At 44.1% G+C, this 18993-nt stretch overlaps 1 protein-coding gene and 1 long non-coding RNA gene across 5 annotated transcripts in view; one reads left to right on the top strand and one right to left on the bottom strand.

The window, feature by feature from the left end:
* The window catches only part of ARHGAP24 (Rho GTPase activating protein 24), a 368221-nt gene that overhangs the window by 168547 nt on the left and 180681 nt on the right, over positions 1-18993 (bottom strand). The window contains exon 1 of one of the 4 annotated variants that reach the window (XM_083398353.1): positions 11418-11557. The exons of the other annotated variants lie outside the window; for them this stretch is intronic. The gene's annotated coding sequence lies outside the window, so the exon portion shown is untranslated. Of the gene's footprint in view, positions 1-11417; positions 11558-18993 lie in introns of those variants that run through there. 4 annotated transcript variants of the gene reach the window in all.
* LOC310657795 lies at positions 1712-6478 on the top strand. Its single transcript, XR_014501944.1, has 3 exons — positions 1712-3126; positions 3900-3972; positions 5219-6478. It is a non-coding gene; the product is annotated as an uncharacterized lncRNA (long non-coding RNA).

The raw sequence follows: 18993 nt of genomic DNA, 5'->3' as shown, positions 1-18993 counted from the left end.
CTTCAGCTTTGACCTTGGAGAAACTCCTAAATTATATTTCTACAGCTGCTCCTTTGATTTATTATTTGACCCCAGCCCATCACCCTACAATTTGTTCTGGTCTCTAAAATTGCCCAGGCTTCAATCACCAAGCCAGACCACCCATGCCCAAAGTCCTCGTCTTACCTTTATTCAACATTCCTTTTCCGTTGGGCAAGGGTGGACCTTATAGTTGAAGGATTGCCATTTAAATCATAAGCAATCAGGACAATCTGATTGCTTATTTTTATAAGGCCAATGGGCTACATAAAACCTGGGAAGGAACAAAGAGTGTCCCTTGGCTGCCCGCCTTTCTGACGTGTCTTCCCTCTGATTAAAATTTGCACCAGTGTAGCATTAATTGTAAAAGGTCTTTGGCTCTTTTCCCGGACATAAATTTTTAAACTATGTAAAAGCACTTGGGGGGAAAACAACAGCAGCGACAGAGCTATCCAATTGTGACTCTTCCAAAGAAAAAAATATATTGGGGAACCGCCAAATGTAAGGAAGCAGACACTGACAAATAGCCATCGCCTCCCCCAAAAGAGGAGCCAAACAGTAGGATACTAATAAAATTTAGATGCAAATGGGGTGTATCTTTTCCCTGCTTATGAATGCCCAATTAGCCATAATGGCAACAAGCAGCCTGGCTTCCAGCTGGAATCTGACACCCAATTTAAGCAGACTACAAACAAGTACAAAGGCTAACAAAACATCCATAGTGGGGAGAGGCGGTGGAGGGTGGGGTGGGGGGAGATTAGAAACACACATACATTTAGATTTTCATAGCTGCTGCTTGCAAACAATGGATCTGGCCAACCAGGAAATGAGATTAGGTTAATATGCAGCATCGAAAGAGGACAGAAAGGGAAAGTTTCCTCTTCCCACAGTAAAAAAGGACAACGACCCCCAACACACTTTTCAGGTCAGACTACAAACTATTTGTTTCAAATTATTGGCATTAAAAGCACAACACCCTCCTGTCTTCTGGAGAAATATGGGCCACTGGGCTGATAATTCTCCATTGCTGATTTACTGTTTTTCAAACAATAGCTTGAAAAATGGCTGGGTCACTTGAGGCACTAAATCCTTCCATGCCATCAGAGCTTTCTGTCTAGGCATCCGCATGGGTACACCTTCAAATGGATGGCGCACAACTTCCTAGCAATGGTCCCTCTGATCCCGTGTGAATTCCAGTCTGAACAAGTATACAGCGTAACTGGTTGAAAGTCACCGAACACATTCAGATTCGTGCCTATCATTCTGCAGCAAATAGCTGAACAATGGAACTCGTTCCCCCAGGTGACAGTGATGGCCACCAACTTGGAGGGCTTTAAAAGAGGATTGGACAGATTCATGGAGGAGAAGGCTATATCAGTTGCTACCAGCCATGATGGCTCTGCTCTGCCACCACAGTTGAAGCAAGCAATGCTTCTGAATACCAGTTGCTGGAAACCACAGGAAGCAAGAGGGCTCTTGTGTGTAGGTGCTGCTCCCTGGTTTCTCATAGACATCTGATTGGCCACTGTGAGAACAGAATGCTGATCTAGAAGTGCCATTGGCCTGATCTAGCGGGTTCTTCTTATGTTCTAGATCTGGAAGCTTCAACCATGAATGTTCTAGGACTTTATGTGCTAGATCCAGAAGGCACCTTCTGAGAACAGAATGGCTACTTCTGTACCTTCACAGGAGGGAATGAGATCTGTTGGAAGCTGCCAGTGAAGGAAGGCGGAGGGGAGTTATTTCTTTGTCAATCTCCTCTTTCCCTGCTCAGTATCGTTTTGTGACTTTTGAACTATTATTTTTAGTAGAGTTCTTCTCATTATGAACTGTTGTTTAAAGAAGACATCCTTAATGTCCATTTAGTGCTGGGCCAAATTCAAGGTTATTGCATTAATTTACAAGACCCTTAGCAACTTGTGTCCAGATACTAAGGACCACTTAATTCATTGTATCTCTGCCCAATCAAAGGGAGTTCTTGGGGGGGGGGGTTGCTGTTAGTGTTCTCCAATGGGTCCGATTTCACACCTTGCATCCACCAGGACCTGTGCTCAGTATTGTGGGCTCAAATCTGTGGAACTCCTTCCCAGCTGAGATCAAACAGGCCCCCTTTCTGTTGAACTTCAGGCAATTGGTGATGACTTAAAAAATAATAATCAGTCATTTTATGCTTAATTTTAACTGATTTTACGTTTGCATCTCTTTGCTAACCTCATTGTACGCTGCTTAGTAATCATGGTGCTATGTGATATATAAATTGGTGGGGAAAAAATATATAATCCGTAAAATTATGAGAACCAAAGAATGGTCAAACAGTTATGTTGCCTCCACAGACTTCAAAAGATTTCTATTTTTATTGTGCTGTCCCATGGGGTGTCTACAGGACCATGGACAGCTCTCAATGGCACTGAGAGAAGTCAGGTTGGATACAGGCACCAAAGAGCAGCAGACTCAGATGTTGCTGCAGCAGAAGTCAGGAGCCAACTGGGGCTTCCTACAGGCTGCAGGCATGTCAAGGGGGAAATTCGTGGTGCTTAAAGTGTTTGGTCAAAAGTCTGGAGATGGTCAGAATTGGAGGGCAGAGTGACCAAGCCATGTATGTGGACACAGTGGTTGCTCCTAGGGGTCTCCTCACATGGATTCTTCTGCCTCTCCATGGTTCATTTAGAGGCAATTCCTGTACATAGACTTCCCCTCTTCAGTGTCCTTAGGTCTTTGTTTTGATTGATAGTTTTGAACCCTAGGCCATCACATTTATGTGCATAAGAACACTGAACATTTGCTTTTAAAGTCAGTGCTAAAGAGCTGGTGTCCTTCGCCATACAAGACTTTCGTTTGCTCTGGAATCAGACTCAAAGGGATTTTGGTGTCCGCTTGATCACATGGTTAAAGCAATAAACAAACAAGCTGGAGAACGAGTAGTGGGAAGATAGATTCTTCCCGTGCCTGATATTTTCTGCTTTTAGAAGCCTGCTACCCACTCTGCGAACATGGAGCACCCTGTTTCTGTTATGACTATTGTGCTATACGAAGGCTCAATGTAGGGGAAATTACAAGAGCTGGAAACTGGGAAACAGACCAAGAAGAGGAAGGCAGAATTTGAAAAATGTGAGATTGTGAATTAAGACATTCAAATAACAAGCCACGTAGCCTTTTCTGTAGGGCTGATAATCTCCATATGAAATTCAAAGCTAAGAATTGAATATGTCACTTCTATTTGGCGTATATTTAACAGTTAGGTTTAAAAGCCCTTTTCTTCATGTTCAGCATGAAATCCAGGCTTTCGAGTTCTCACATCAATGGTATCTTCATTTAGCTTTTCAAGATATGAAGGCTATATGATGACTTAGGTAACTACTCACAGCAGCTCAAATTAATTGATCCCTTTTGCTGAGCAGATATCAAACAATGCCTTCAAAGCTGATATAGAAAACATATTTGCCACTGTGTATAGCTGGGTATATTTTATAGGTTTATTTCTTTGTGTTTTTAAAGAAAGGAATGGCCTTGTTTTGGCACTGAAATCTATTTCATACAGTTACATATCAACTTTTAAAATTCTCCCTTTTTAAAAAAAAGCTCTTAGATGTGTGGGATGGGCATTGGTGACAACACTCTGTTTACTATCTTATTTTACAGAAATAAGACAGAAATATAGAAACCAGGTTACAATTCAATTGAAGAGTATTTTAAATAATTATAATATTTTTAAAAATCAAAATACAAACTCATGCTAAATTATTCCAGAGGGTTTTCCAGTCAAGTATGAAATGTATTCGTGAATCTTTTTTCATGTTTCCAGTACCTCATTACCTTTTGTAATAAAGATACCTTGCACATTAGCATACAATGCCAGATTGCATTTTCCCATTCCCTTACAGATGGAACTTCCTGTGATGGGTAAACTGCAGTTCCCAGGATTCCTTGAGGGAAGTCATGTTCTTTAAATGAATGGTGTGGATGGAGAGCCAGTGTGGTGTAGTGGTTAAGAGCGGTAGTCTCCTAATCTGGGGAACCGGGTTCGCGTCTCCGCTCCTCCACTTGCAGCTGCTGGGTGACCTTGGGCCAGTCACACTTCTTTGAAGTCTCTCAGCCCCACTCACCTCACAGAGGGTTTGTTGTGGGGGAGGAAGGGAAAGGAGAATGTTAGCCGCTTTGAGGCTCCTTAAAGGGAGTGAAAGGCGGGATATCATATCCAAACTCCTCCTCCTCTTCTTCTTCTTCTTCTTCTTCCTTGTTAGCAAGCTCTCACTGGGCATGAATTTCTTCACCACGTTACAGCCCTTTGGATTGAATGACAGTATTCAAAAATAACTGGGGAGGTATGAAAACAGGCTTGGTAAGTGAGAAACAGAAGATTCTGCACCATTCAAGACTGGGGCCATTTTACCACACAGATACATGCATATCAGGTAGCTAGAAAGTGGTCATTATGTCTGAAGCTCTGTTGTACACATTTACAGTCACATTCAGTCACTCGCCAGAGTGAGGTGGCTGCTTCAGGCCAGGGCCGTCTTAAGCATATCCGGCACCATGGTGCAAAGCTCCTTCCAGCACCCCCCGTTTCCCAGAGTTTTTTTAGGGAGGATGGCACTGCCGGCGGGGCTGGAGGAGGCGGGCAGTGGCTGGAGGGTGGCTCCTCTGGTGGGGAAGAGGCAGAGGCTGGACATGGCACCTCCCGGGTCAGCTGGCCGCTTTATGCCACGGTGGCCATGGCAGATGGAGGTCCTGGGCACAGCGCTGCTTTGGCATGGCATGGCAGAGGCAGGCGAGGGTAGCAAGCTGATGCCAGGAGGCCTCCGCTTCTTCCCTGGCGCCCTTCAGAACTTGGCGCCCCCGCGCCACTAGCTTCTATGGGTAAGACACCCCTGCCTCAGACAGCAGATTCTGAGGGGCTGTGAGTAGAAAGAGCGGGGTGTGCACTTCCTAAGCTATCCTGCTGCCCTCAAATGCTGTGTAGGCCGCTCCAATAAGTGTTGGAAGTATAAAGAGAGAGAAGGCATGTTTTATCACATGTGGCGGAATTGTAATCAAAAGCTATTGGGAAATGATTTACAATGAAATGAAATGAAAAATGTTTAAGATCACTTTTGTTAAAAGACCAGAAGCTGTTTTGCTGAGCATTACAGTGGTACCTCAGGTTAAGAAATTAATTCATTCCAGAGGTCCGTTCTTAACCTGAAACTGTTCTTAACCTGAGGTACCACTTTAGCTAATGGGGCCTCCTGCTGCCACCATGCGATTTCTGTTCTCATCCTGGAGCAAGGTTCTTAACCCAAGGTATTATTTCTGGGTTAGTGGAGTCTGTAACCTGAAGCATCTGTAACCTGAAGCATCTGTAACCTGAGGTACCACTGTACAGGCCAAGACCTGCCAAAAGCGTGGAAGAAACTATTCATGTATGCTACAACAGTGGCTAGGATATTACTAGCCCCAAAATGGAAAGATGACAAGATACCAACAAAAGAAGAATGGCAAGGAAAACTGATGGAATACAGTATGCTGATATGGTGAAGCTCACTGGAAAACTTAGAGACAAAGGCAATAGAGATTTCAAAAAAATTATCGGGAATCGTTTATCTACAGAAACACTACAGAAACACTATAAAGAAGTAGATTCACTAGCAGGGTTTGACTAAACACTTACAATTAAGAAAACAAATATAAAAGTTAAGTAATATGGAAAATATGAATGAGTGTAATAAGATATAGTTAAAAGACTACAAATTAAGGTAGAATAAAATAAGCAGAAGAAACAATATTTAAAGAACCAGAAGAGGAAGTTGAGGGAAGTCAGGGGAGATTGGGATTTGAATATGTTTTCTCTTTTCTTGTGATAATGATGATTGTGTTGAATACAAAAATGTAAAACTTAATAAAAATTATTAAAAAATAAAACACAAATGCTGTGTAGGCCACAGTTCTGTTACCAGTGCTGACTGAAGTAAGATTCAGTTGGCAGGCTGCTTGGGTTTTGTACCTGAAACAGAGGAGGGGCCATCTTGTTTTTCACTTCAGGGAGCAAAAATTCTCAGGCCAGCCTTGATACATGGCATAAAGCTCCTCAACCCCTGAACGATTCTGTTTATTTTTCAGCAAAAGCAACAGCTTCCAGCCATGAAAAATATGGGAATTACTGCAGTGTGTGAAAATTCCACTTTACAGTACTTTTAGTGCTCAAACGATTCCAATTCCCGCCATCTGGGGTGCCTGCTGCTTGCCAGTCTGCAAACTCGGACACTGCTAGCAGCGCTCACACAAAAAAACCAACCAACGTTCCCTTTTAACTATTACTAAAGCTCTGCAGCTGTCTTTCTGTGTGCAAATGGAAGCGATCTCTCCAAAACGGAACATGAATGGAAGGATAGCCAATGAATTTTGAGCCAGTGGAGAAGTGGCTTACGTGGAAGAAACTCTGAATTAGTGCCAGGCTCCAGATGGACACAGGTTGCTTGTTCAAGTGAAAAATATAACTGTCCAAATACTGGTCCTAATTGCATTACATGAATGTTATTTACACACTGGTTGTAATTTCCATTAATTTATATTGAGCATTTCCCAAGACAAGGGAAAACGTTTCCCACGTGGAGGATAACCCCTTCCACCACCATCCCAGTTTATTACTCAAATCTACACATCAAGCATACAGGAATCCTAGTGGTGAAGCATGAAAACTACTAGCACATTTCCAAAGCTAAGCAGGGCCTGGTATGGTTTCAAATTGGATGGGAGACTGTGTGCTGAGATTCCTGTAATGCAGAGCTTCATTTTTGTGCGACCGTAATATAGTTAGGTCCGTATAGTTATAGCTATGGTTTTCCCAGTAGAGAAGTGAGAGCTGGACCATAAAGAAGGCTGATCGCCGAAGAATTGATGCTTTTGAATTATGGTGTTGGAGGAGACTCTTGAGAGTCCAGTGGACTGCAAGAAGATCAAATCTCTCCATTCTGAAGGAAATCATCCTTGAGTGCTCACTGGAAGGACAGATCCTGAAGCTGAGGCTCCAATACTTTGGCCACCTCATGAGAAGAGAAGACTCCCTGGAAAAGACCCTGATGCTAGGAAAGATTGAGAGCACAAGGAGAAGAGGACGACAGAGGACGAGTTGGTTGGACAGTGTTCTTGAAGGTACCAGCATGAGTTTGACCAAACTGCTGGAGGCAGTGGAAGACAGGAGTGCCTGGCGTGCTCTGGTCCATGGGGTCATGAAGAGTCGGACACGACTAAATGACTAAACAACAACAATCATGCACTGGACTATTTTGAAGTGAGCAGAAGCGATGCTGCCAAATCCCAATGAGCAAACCTTCACCTTCAACATTTCCTCTTGCAGGATAGAAGGATGGCATTGGGAAAAAAACATTGTTGCTAATGACTGCTTAGCTTCTGGCTCAGTGAAGTGTGGGTGCCGTAAATGCATGTTCCATTGCTCTCCAGTTGCTATAAAAGCACCTGGCTTCTCCCTGTTTTTCAGCTCTGATGGTGCTGAAAGATAAACAGGTGAAAATGGACAGCCAAGTGCTACTTTGCATGGGGGGGGGGGGAATTGAGGTGCTGAAGAAGATTGGTCATAATAAGGCAAGTTGATCTTTATTGATGGTCCCTTGAGTCAGGGAACAGGAGAGGCAGGTGGAGGAAATGAATTTCCTTCACAAACCATAAAAACAAACCACAAAATTAGGGCAGCCGTTCACATTATGCTTGCATGTGTGCTGTGTTTGGTAAATTTGTGGTGGCAGACACCTGGGTACTCTAAGGCCTCATCCAGCCATCCTTTTGTGATTTGTTTCTAGGTACAGGCCTGCACTTTTTAAATCTTTTTTTGCCCTAGTATTTTCACTGTGAAAACCTGTTCTTTACTTCTTATTGTTTTCCATAGGCATAGCCAAGAGGGGGGGCAGGGGGGCAACTGCCCCCCCCATCAATAATAATAAAAATACACAGCAAACTGAGGTTCTGCCTCCCTCAACAAAAATCATTTTCTCTCTTTTTCCCCCTTGTTTTTCTCTCTTCTTTTCTTTCTTTCTCTTTCCCTTTCCTCCTTTCCTCCTTTTTTAATATTAATTTTGAATAAAATAGATATTTGGTAGTAAGATTTGTATCTATCTTTATAAACACTAATAAAATTTATTTTAAAAAAGAAAAGCACAGATCTGTGCCTAAAAAGTGCAGGGCAAAAGGTAAAAGGTGAGTTTGGATGAGCCATTGGGCTGTGATTACAGAGGTATGCTTAAAGGCACATGCATTTATGATGATTATTCTTAATAATTAAACTTAAATCCTGCCTTTCCTCCCAAAGGAGCCCAGGACAGCAAACACACAAGCAATAAAGCAATTGTTGTTGTTTAGTCCTTTAGTTGTGTCTGACTCTTCGTGACCCCATGGACCAGAGCACGTCAGGCACTCCTGTCTTCTACTACCTCCCGCAGTTTGGTCAAACTCATGTTGGTAGCTTTGAGAACACTACCAGCGCTGCTACCAAGAAGGCCCTCTGCCTGTTTCCCTGTAACCTCACTTCTCGCAGTGAGGGAACAGCCAGAAGGCCCTCGGAGCTGGACCTCAGTGTCTGGGCTGAACAATGGGGGTGGAGACGCTCCTTCAGGTATACAGGGCTGATGCAGAATGTGGGTAGCAGTTCCTTGAGAGCTGAACAACATTAGGGCTACCATCAAAAAAACCAATAATGGATGCCAAATGAAATATTTTGCATCATGGCACAGAAATGGAAGCAGGAAGAACTACCGACGAAAGAGGAATGGCAGATGAAACTGACAGAATGGCGGAATTGGATAAGATGACAGGGAGAATTCGAAACCAGTGGGGCCAGAAATTCTTGAAAGATTGGAGTAAATATATGAGTTATCTGAAAGACAATTGTAACCAACTGACTACGCTTGTAGGACTATAAGAGGTTTTGCAAGGAAAACTATATGATATATTGCAGAAAAGATTTATGAGAATGGGTTTTAAGTTATGGATTGTTAAAAGTAGTACTTAGGATAACAAAGGTAAGGTTAAGAGATGAGGTTGATGAAAGTCTCAGACTAAAATAGCCAAGATGAGATGTATAAGATGAGATGAGATGATATGTTCTGTTTGGAAAATATATGTAAAAACTAATAAAAATGTATATTTAAAAAGAAAGAAATATTTTGCATCATTGCTTTGTGGGACACATCCCTGACTGCAGAAGGTGCCTCTGGGAAATACTGGAATCCAAAGAATACTGTGCTGTACACTGGAAAGAAAATATTCCACTTGTCTGGCATACCTGCAGTATCTATTTTATGAGCATCCTTTTTGTGGTCCACTAGCTTACTTGTTGATTGTTCCTGTAATGCCTTACAGGCAAGTTGATGAAACAATATCATCAATGGATGTCTCAGGCTAAAGAAGAAGGCCTAATGATTCATGTGCTATTCACTGAGAGTGTGCAGCCTGCACCAAACATCCCCTTAGGTTACCTACTGCCAGGCGTGCATGTTTAAAATAAATGAAAAGTTCTCCTCCCTCCATTGCTGCTTTAAATGAGAAAATATTGTGTGTGTGCAATCCGGTGGGAATTGTTTATCTGGGCAAATTTATTGCAATATGCAACAAGGTGCGTTGCCAGCAGGAGTCTTGTCGACAAGCTCAGGAAGCATGCATGATAGAGTGGGATGGAGTTACAGGTGAGCAACAGCTCAGTGGCCAAATTTGCATTCAGATGCTGGGAAGTTCACATTGCAACCTCATAAAAAACAAATAAATCATGGCATCAGATGGCACGTCTTTAGGTCTAAAGAAGCACACCATGTACTTAGTGGCAATGTTCAGTTAAATTTGGATGAAATCTGCACACTGAGTTGTATCTTCTGGGATTTAAGATGATTATGTAAAATTCCAAAGGGCAAAGAAAGAGATGAGAAAAAGGAGGAAAGAGAGTTTTCTCTGACTCAGTGCACTGAATTCAAATGGCACTTAATTGGAGAAAATGAAGCAAGCGAGGGTTAAAACACTTTTAGAAATCGATTTGTAAATACACCCTCAGAAATACAAAGCAGTGTTCTGGGGAGTGTGATCTTTGTAAAATAAGTGTAAGAGCAAGTAGGTGATATGTGCAATATAAGTTATGACTGCAGCCCAAAGTGCTCTGTACATTTCCGTTGCTGGCTAAACAAACACAACCTTGCAGTGAGCACATAATCAATTCTTGTGGTAGCTGAGCAAGTTAACTGGTAGCTGAGCAAATAGCAATTGTAGGCAGCAAGAGGGATAGATGGAACCACCCAATTTTGCTCTACAGGATTGCCATCTCTGGTGGTTCTCCTTCCCCTATGTAACTATGGTTCTAATTTATGGAGATCTGTGCCAATTTTGGGACGCCGGTGGCGCTGTGGGTTAAACCACAGAGCCTACTACTTGCCAATCAGAAGGTTGGCAGTTTGAATCCCCGCGACGGAGTGAGCTCCCATTGCTCGGTCCCAGCTCCTGCCAACCTAGCAGTTCAAAAGCACGTCAAAGTGCTTTTGTAGATAAATAGGTACCGCTCCAGCGGGAAGGTAAACAGTGTTTCCATGCGCTGCTCTGGTTAGCCAGAAGTGGCTTAGTCATGCTGGCCACATGACCCAGAAGCTGTACACTGGCTCCCTCAGCCAGTAAAGCGAGATGAGCGCCACAACCGCAGAGTCAGTCACGACTGGACCTAATGGTCAGGGGTCCCTTTACCTTTACCTTTATGCCAATTTTAAAAACTTCTTTGAACACCATGCCTGGGCTGGGGGAAACACGGCAAAGGCAAGGCAACACCAAGGTGTTGCAAAGCTGCAGTGAGTGCCAGAAACTGTGCCAAATTAGAATTCCCATATCATCGTCTCTGAAGCACAACTCCTTAACAGAGTCTCAGGGTACGCATGACATAAAGGGCAGCTGTAATGCATACTGTTAAGGAATTAACATAGCAAGTAGTTCATACATCTGCTTAGCCATTCTGTGTCCACAGTTGTTCATCCAGACATCCAGGCTTAACAGAGATGAACTTTGCATGCCTGCCCAGATTCAAGCATGCTGCAGGGTAGAAAAGGAAGTCTTGAAACAACCATACTTGCAAGTCCATTTTTTCACCACCTGCAGATGAGTGCAATTTCTGCACACACCCAAGCCTTATCCAGTATGAAAACCAAACTCAATAGGCACTCATTTCACACACACACACACACACACACACACAAACACACAACTCTTTCTCTCTGTCAAACACACACACAATTCTACAGAAAAGTCTTCTGCCTATAAGGAAGCTAACATGAATAGCCGTTCATAAAACCGAGCAGAGATGGTGAAAAACAGCACGAGAATTCAACCTGATCACAGCTTCCCTGATATGATTAAGCGGCAATAAAAACATAAAATAAAGGTACCTTGGTGTTAATGGGTCTGACAGTCTCTTCATAGGTATTTCTCCAGCACAGAGTCTTGCTTACCTAAACATCGCCATTCAGCTCAAATGAAATGCCTTGATTTGCTGAACTGACAAGCTGGGGCACAGCAATCTCTCTCGCTCTCTCCCTCTCTCTGTGTGTGTGTTTTTCCCTCCTTAAAAAAAATGTAGTTGGATCTAAGCCACTATAGTTACTATTTATTTTAAACACTGAGGGGCCGTTGGGGAAATAACCCATTTCTTCCTCCTCTTATGGCTGAGCCAACATCTACTCTCCCATGACTTTAAGGGGGAAAGAACCAGAAGGAATTTTGTGCTATAAATAAATTAGAGGAATGCATGAAAGTTGTAAATATTGCTAATTTAGTAATGCACTTTATAGGGCTTTTACTGGAGCTCCAGCTGCAGACAAACCCAGATCTTCTGAGCAGAAAATAGGCTCTTGCTTGCAGGTTGCAGACCTTCTTGGCCCAGGAAACCTTTTCAGCAGCCCCTTCCCATATGCTCGGTTTATATTACAGCAGCCACAGGGATTGACAGCCTAGGGGAACATGTGGCTTCTAGATGTTGGCCTACAACTCCCAGAATCTCTGAATATTGGTTGGAAGTGGATAGTCTTTTGAGTCCAACATCTGGAGGGCCGCAGGTTCTCGATCCTTGGCTAACGGCAACTTTAAAAAAAAGAAAACATGACCTCCAAGCATGAAGTCTAGCAGCACTTAGTGCATGGACTGATAGCATGAAATAATGAACTTCCCTGCCTATCATTCTGACTATATTTCCACTGGTGATGCTCAGTATCTGGTTTCCTATGTTCCCTTATGTATTCCTATGAATTTAACTGGTTTGTAACATTAACATTTTTACTTTTCTCAAATACATTTATATCCCACCATTCCTCCAAGGAGGTTATGGTGACATGCATTGTTTCTCAACCTCCCATCCTGGTTTCACCCTCACAAAACCCCTGTGAGGTAGACCAGGCAGAGAGAGAGAGAGACAGACCTGGTATCACCCAGGGACACTCTGACCACCACAACACACAAGGTAAGAATTTTCCCTACTCGCGATACAACACCATGAGGTGAGCTATTTGCCCTGAAATTATTACAGTGGTACCTTGGGTTACATACGCTTCAGGTTACATATGCTTCAGGTTACAGACTCCGCTAACCCAGAAATAGTGCTTCAGGTTAAGAACATTGCTTCAGGATGAGAACAGAAATTGTGCTCCGGCGGCGCGGCAGCAGCAGGAGGCCCCCTTAGCTAAAGTGGTGCTTCAGGTTAAGAACAGGTTCAGGTTAAGAACGGAACTCCGGAACAAATTAAGTACTTAACCTGAGGTACCACTGTACTCACAATTTAAAATAAGACCTTTTCCCATTTTTTTTTGCCTTTGCACCTGCCTGGTCAACACTCAGACCAGGCAGCTGCCATTGTTGGCACATGCGAAGAAGTTGATTATTGGTCTCCATGGATTTCTCCCAACTGCAGTAAGTGACTTGATATTCTTGTAAGCAGGAATGTAAGTTACAGAAAAGAATGGAGCGCCCTTACCCACAACCGTTAGAGCAAATAGTGGTGCTGTGGTCTAAACCATTGAGTCTCTTGGGCTTGCCGATCAGAAGGTTGGTGGTTCGAATCCCCAGGACGGGGTGAGCTCTGTCCCAGCTCCTGCCAACCTAGCAGTTCGAAAGCATGCCAGTGCAGGTAGATCAATGTGTCGGGAAGGTAAACGACATTTCTGTGTGCTCTGGCTTCCGTCACGGTGTCCCATTTCATCATGCTGGCCACATGACCCGGAAAGCTGTCTGTGGACAAGCGCCAGCTCCCTTGGCCTGAAAGCGAGATGAGCGCCACAACCCCATAGTCGCCTTTGACTGGACTTAACCATCCAGGGGTCCTTTACCTTTAAATAGCAGGGCACATGAATCATGGTAATGTGATCTTGCTAAAAGAAAACACACGTGGGGGGGAGTGGAGACAACAACCCCAAACCCAACCATATGGATGAATGACAAGCTCTCCAGGCAATTTTTGGTGAGGTTTGGGGACCCAGGGAAAAAAATGCTTGTGGGCTGGAAAACAGGCCCTTAGAGCTACCCCTGCTCCAAATCTTTAATTGACCTTTGTTTAGATGAATCCAAGTCCTGATGAGGGAGGGTGGAAACTGAACACCCAGAGGCTTCTTGGTGAGTTCTCAATCTTTAGTTCATTACTGTCCCTACGGTATTGTGATGTGGAGAGTGCAATGGAAGCTGGCTGACTGCGAGTTTTAAACGAGTGCTTCCCCTCTTGGAGGGAGGATTAGGAATAAAGTACCAAGCTGCAGCAACAGGGGCCTCCTCAAAAGCAGCAATCGTCACCCATCTGGCAGATGGCTCTGCCTGCTGTCAGGAGACATGCTAGCTCCACTTTCTCCTTCTCCACATGGGGCTCCATGTTTGTAAATATGGAGCATATGCAGGCAGCCAGGCATGGAGCCTGGTACGGCGACTCTCAGCATCCACGGAAAGAAAGAAAGGGAAGATTGCAAGGTTGCCTACCTCTTCAGGCAACAATTCCCAAGCAGCAGGGCGAAGACACATGTGTGCGAAAGCATTACGAGCCAGTTTAGAACTGTCAAAACAATGCACACTCTTTCCCCCCCAGATTGTATGATGATGCTATTTGGGCCACAGGGAGTTTGCACATCACTGGCTTCCTCCCCCCCACACCCCACAAATTCCACCTATTTGATGGCCATCTTGCTAGTATAATTGAATGGAGCTGTTGTCAGTCCCAACCATCTTTCAGTGCTCATTCACAGAACTTAAGTGGATTGATTTTTTTGGTTGTTGGTTTTTGGTTTTTTTAAATGGGCTTGTTACAATTTCTAAAGTACATTACGCTTCACACGGGTGTGCAAGTGGGAATGAAAATGGTCTTTGCCTTTTTAAGCTTCTCCCTGCTGCCACAAAGATGAGAAAGATGCTCTTTTAAGAATACGAGATGCTAAAGAACCTGGCAGATGCCCTGAATCAGATGTCCCAAATCACATTCCACTAACGGTGGACCAGCCACATCTATGGCATAAGCAACTGTGCCTGAGATGATCTCCAAGTGCTCCCTAGGACTTCGTAATGAGACCAATCAGCAATCTGCACACATGGCAAAGGCACAGTTGGGGCCTTTTGCAGAATTTACATAAAATTTAATGACTTCTAAGAGAGACTAAATGACGCTTGGTTTTATGCACTTGTCCAAGCTTTTTTGGCTTTCACTGAACGACAGAGGTTATATTTGTTTCAAAGGCAGACTCACTGTCGTTTGTTCTGTCCAGTCCAGCAGGTTTTTCAAAGACTGATTTCAGTTGCCAGTTCGTCATCATATGCTTGAATCTGGAACATATGTTTTCTAAATAAAATGGGAGGTGAAACCAACCCTCTCTCTCTTTTTGGCATAGACGGCATGGTAGATAATTATATTATCCAACTTGTCCATTATTTTCATTGATTCAGAGTTCTCAAGTGAGCTGTAAATCAAACCACTTCTCATGTTCAGCTATTACTCTGACATCTTAGCTGGTGGGATTCTAAATTATAACATTTCTTGGCCTGTCTTCTGGAAAATGCATTGTTTTACCTTCCCCTGTAGAAAAACCTGCTTGTATGTCCATGACCAAGATGGTTTTCTGACAATAGGTAAGTGAAATCAAATCTTCTTGCTGTGGCCACTGAGCATCTGTGGACATCTAGGCACAGACATAACACATGAATGGGGCATGGGTGGGGAACATTCCCACCAGTCCAAGGTAGAATGGCTAGCAGTTAGGGATGATGGGAGCTGTAGCCTGGGAACATTTATTACAGAATAACAGACTTGTAAAGTTGGGACGCGGGTGGCGCTGTGGGTAAAACCTCAGCGCCTAGGACTTGCCGATCGCATGGTCAGCGGTTCAAATCCCCGCGGCGGGGTGCCCTCCCGTCGTTCGGTCCCAGTGCCTGCCAACCTAGCAGTTCGAAAGCACACCCGGGTGCAAGTAGATAAATAGGGACCGCTTACTAGCAGGAAGGTAAACGGCGTTCCATGTGCTGCACTGGCTCGCCAGATGCAGCTTGTCACGCTGGCCACGTGACCCGGAAGTGTCTGCAGACAGCGCTGGCTCCCGGCCTATAGAGTGAGATGAGCGCACAACCCTAGAGTCTGGCAAGACTGGCCTGCACGGGCAGGGGTACCTTTACCTTTACCTAAAGTTGGAAGGGACCATGAGGGTCATCTAGTTCAACCCCCTGCAATGCAGGAATCTTTCACCCAACATGGGATTTGAACCCACAACCCTGAGGTTAAGAGTCTTTTAGTTTTTGTTATTGTTGGGAATGTGGGCAGACAAAAGGTTGCATTTCTTCACATAGTGCATAATTTAATTATGGAATCTTCTACCATAAGGTGCAGAAGGTGGTTTTAAAAAAATTCTGGAGGATAGAACTATCAGTCGTGATGGTCACTTTACTTCTCATACCGCCAGAGGCAGAATACCTTTGAATGTTAGTTGCTGAGGACGACTGTTTGGGTCCTCACTGTTTGGGTCTTATGTGTGTCAAGGCTCCAGGAAAAGCTATTCTTTCCCTGGTTTCAGCAAGAGCAGAGAAAACGAGGTAGAGCACTTTTTAATGACTTTTATTCAATCCGAATAGCAAGAGACAAAAGAACGCAACAAGCCTTAACAATGGTGTTGCTCTAAACTGGGCTCCTCCTCCCTCCTGCCTAGCAACAGCATCTTCCCTTACAGTGGCCACTCGTGGTCAAATGTTTCCAATTCTGTTGTTTCTGCACTCTTAACGAACGTCGCATTCTGGGAGAAGGGGGTTCAGAAATACTCTCCAGTGACAATGTGTCATCTGGCTGCCCAGCCACAGTCCCCTCCCTTCTCCTAACGCTTCCAAACTGTTCTGTTTGCCTCTCTCTGAGCTTTGACTTTCCTCAAACCCCTCAAAGGTAAAAGGTAAAGGTACCCCTGCCCGTACGGGCCAGTCTTGACAGACTCTAGGGTTGTGTGCCCATCTCACTTAAGAGGCCGGGGGCCAGCGCTGTCCGGAGACACTTCCGGGTCACGTGGCCAGCGTGACATCGCTGCTCTGGCAAGTCAGAGCTGCACACGGAAACGCCGTTTACCTTCCCGCTAGTAAGCAGTCCCTATTTATCTACTTGCACCCGGGAGTGCTTTCGAACTGCTAGGTTGGCAGGCGCTGGGACCGAACATCGGGAGCGCACCCCGACGCAGGGATTCGAACCGCCGACCTTTCGATCGGCAAGCCCTAGGCACTGAGGCTTTTACCCACAGCTACACCTGCGTCCCAAACCCCTCAAAGCCCTGCTGCAAAATAAGGCTGCCTCCCTCTTCTCCTGCAGCGTCAGGAGAAGGGGGTGTGATCTCCACCATTCCTCTTCCTCCATCTTGCCCTCTTGAGTCTGATCCCTGACAATGTGCATGGCTAGCTACTGCTGCAAAATAATGCTGGACAGGATAAGACTTTCGCCTGATTCAGCATGGCTCTTCTTATGTTCTTATTTATAAAAGCATTTATATGCTGGCTTTGGGGGTGCAGAGCCTACCCTACAAGATTGAGAACCAAAGGTTCCCCATCCCTGGAGTGGGGCACAGGAGACATTAAACCCCAGACAAGTGGAGGCCCGATTTGATGTTTAGCTTGTATTAGGGAATTTTATTGTGTAGTTTCTGCTTACAAATATTGGATATTACATGTGCATGCTACATTCCAATGTTAGGCTCGTGTGCAGGTGAAGGCAGTCGTAGCCTGTCCTTCTGCCAAGAAGGCTCTCTTGAGTGGATCACAAAAAAATCAACACTAAGATTGTCCCTGTCTCACAAATCTAAGAATGCATGACACACAAGGAAAAAGGAATGGAGCAAACAAGGGAAATGCAAGCTTAAGCAGAAGTTCTTAAAGTTACAGTTCGAAGAGGAGGAGGAGGAGGAGGAGTTTGGATTTGATATCCCGCTTTATCACTACACTAAGGATTCTCAAAGTGGCTACCATTCTCCTTTCCCTTCCTCCCCCACAACAAACACTCTGTGAGGTGAGTGGGGCTCAGAGACTTCAGAGAAGTGTGACTGGCCCAAGGTCACCCAGCAGCTGCATGTGGAGGAGCGGAGACGCGAACCCAGTTCCCCAGATTACGAGTCTACTGCTCTTAACCACTACACCACACTGTTATGTCTATGTATATTCATGTGCTCTGCCACTATGGACCTTTCCACGCCTATGTCATTTGTATCTCCTAGCTATTAATTTTGTCTGCCAAGTAGCTGGATGGAAAGCAAGTGCTTCTTCATATACAAGTTGCTTTTGCATCTCAGAGTACCTTTACTGATGTGTTAATTATTCTTCATAATGGGAAACAGCCCTTTCCCCTTCATCTACTGGAACTCCCTCTCCTCTATTCCTGCCAAACACAATGGTGAATGTATCCAAGTTCTCAGCCATAAAAGAAAGCTGATTCCCACACACTTTCATAACCAGAACCCAGTCCAAACATCTGTGGTTCACATATAGCTAGAACCTGCTTTTTAGAGAAAAGAGAGCACTCTGGAGACCCATGCTAAGCCAGAACACGTGAAGTGTCCCTGAATTCAACTCCATGGACACACCTGCACTCCTGCAGTTGATCAGCATCTGTGGTAGCTTGAGGATGGAAGGGGAACCTGAATTCTCCAACAGGAAATAGGGGAAGCATTGGCTCAAAATGTGGAGCTTGGCCTTGCTTCCCAATGCACAACAAAAATCCACAGTATATATGTATCACAATTTAAAATAAACACAGACATGGTGTTATGGTTTATATGACAGTCGGGGAGCAGGTTTGCAGGATTTTTCATTCTCGGCACCGTTCGTACAGCACTTTTAAAGTGCAAAATAACCAATGCTCAAGTGGTCTCTCAAAACTGACCACTCTTATTTGTGGGCAAAGAAACTGGGAGGATCATTTCACCAAACATTTCCAGGAGGAGGATAAACTCCACAACTGTTTCTTTTTTTAGTATTTTCATTGGTTTTTACAAAATAAATTCCAACAGTCATACAACATAATTTTTCATCTTATACAATATTTTAGACTTCTGTCAACACCTCTGATGATTTTCCGTTCTTTATCGCTTATTCTGCATTTCTCAATTTTATATTACATTTAATTGTCCTTAACTAATAAATCTCTTCCTAGTCTTTCTTGCATTGTTTCAAATAATCCACCTTACAAAACTTCTTGCAGTCCTACTAGCGTAATCTGTTCGTCACAATTACTTTTCAAATAGTTCATCTAATTACTCCAGTCTTCTAAGAATCTCTGGTCTCGCAGGTTTTGAAGGTTTCCACAACTGTTTCTTAAGGGTGAGGCTCACCATTAGCTGTGGCTGTAGCTGTAACCCACTCCCAAGGTTTCACAGAATTGTAGAATTGGAAGTGATCCCAAGCCCAATCTAGTCCAACCTCCTGCAATGCAGGAATCTCACCTAAAGCATTCCTGACAGATGGTCATACAACCTCTGCTCAAAAACC

This window comes from Podarcis tiliguerta (genome assembly GCF_965153285.1).
Source record: "Podarcis tiliguerta genome assembly, chromosome: 9".
NCBI lineage: Eukaryota > Metazoa > Chordata > Lepidosauria > Squamata > Lacertidae > Podarcis > Podarcis tiliguerta.
Note: the sequence above shows the minus strand (reverse complement) of the source record. Positions and strands in the feature narration are given on the sequence as shown.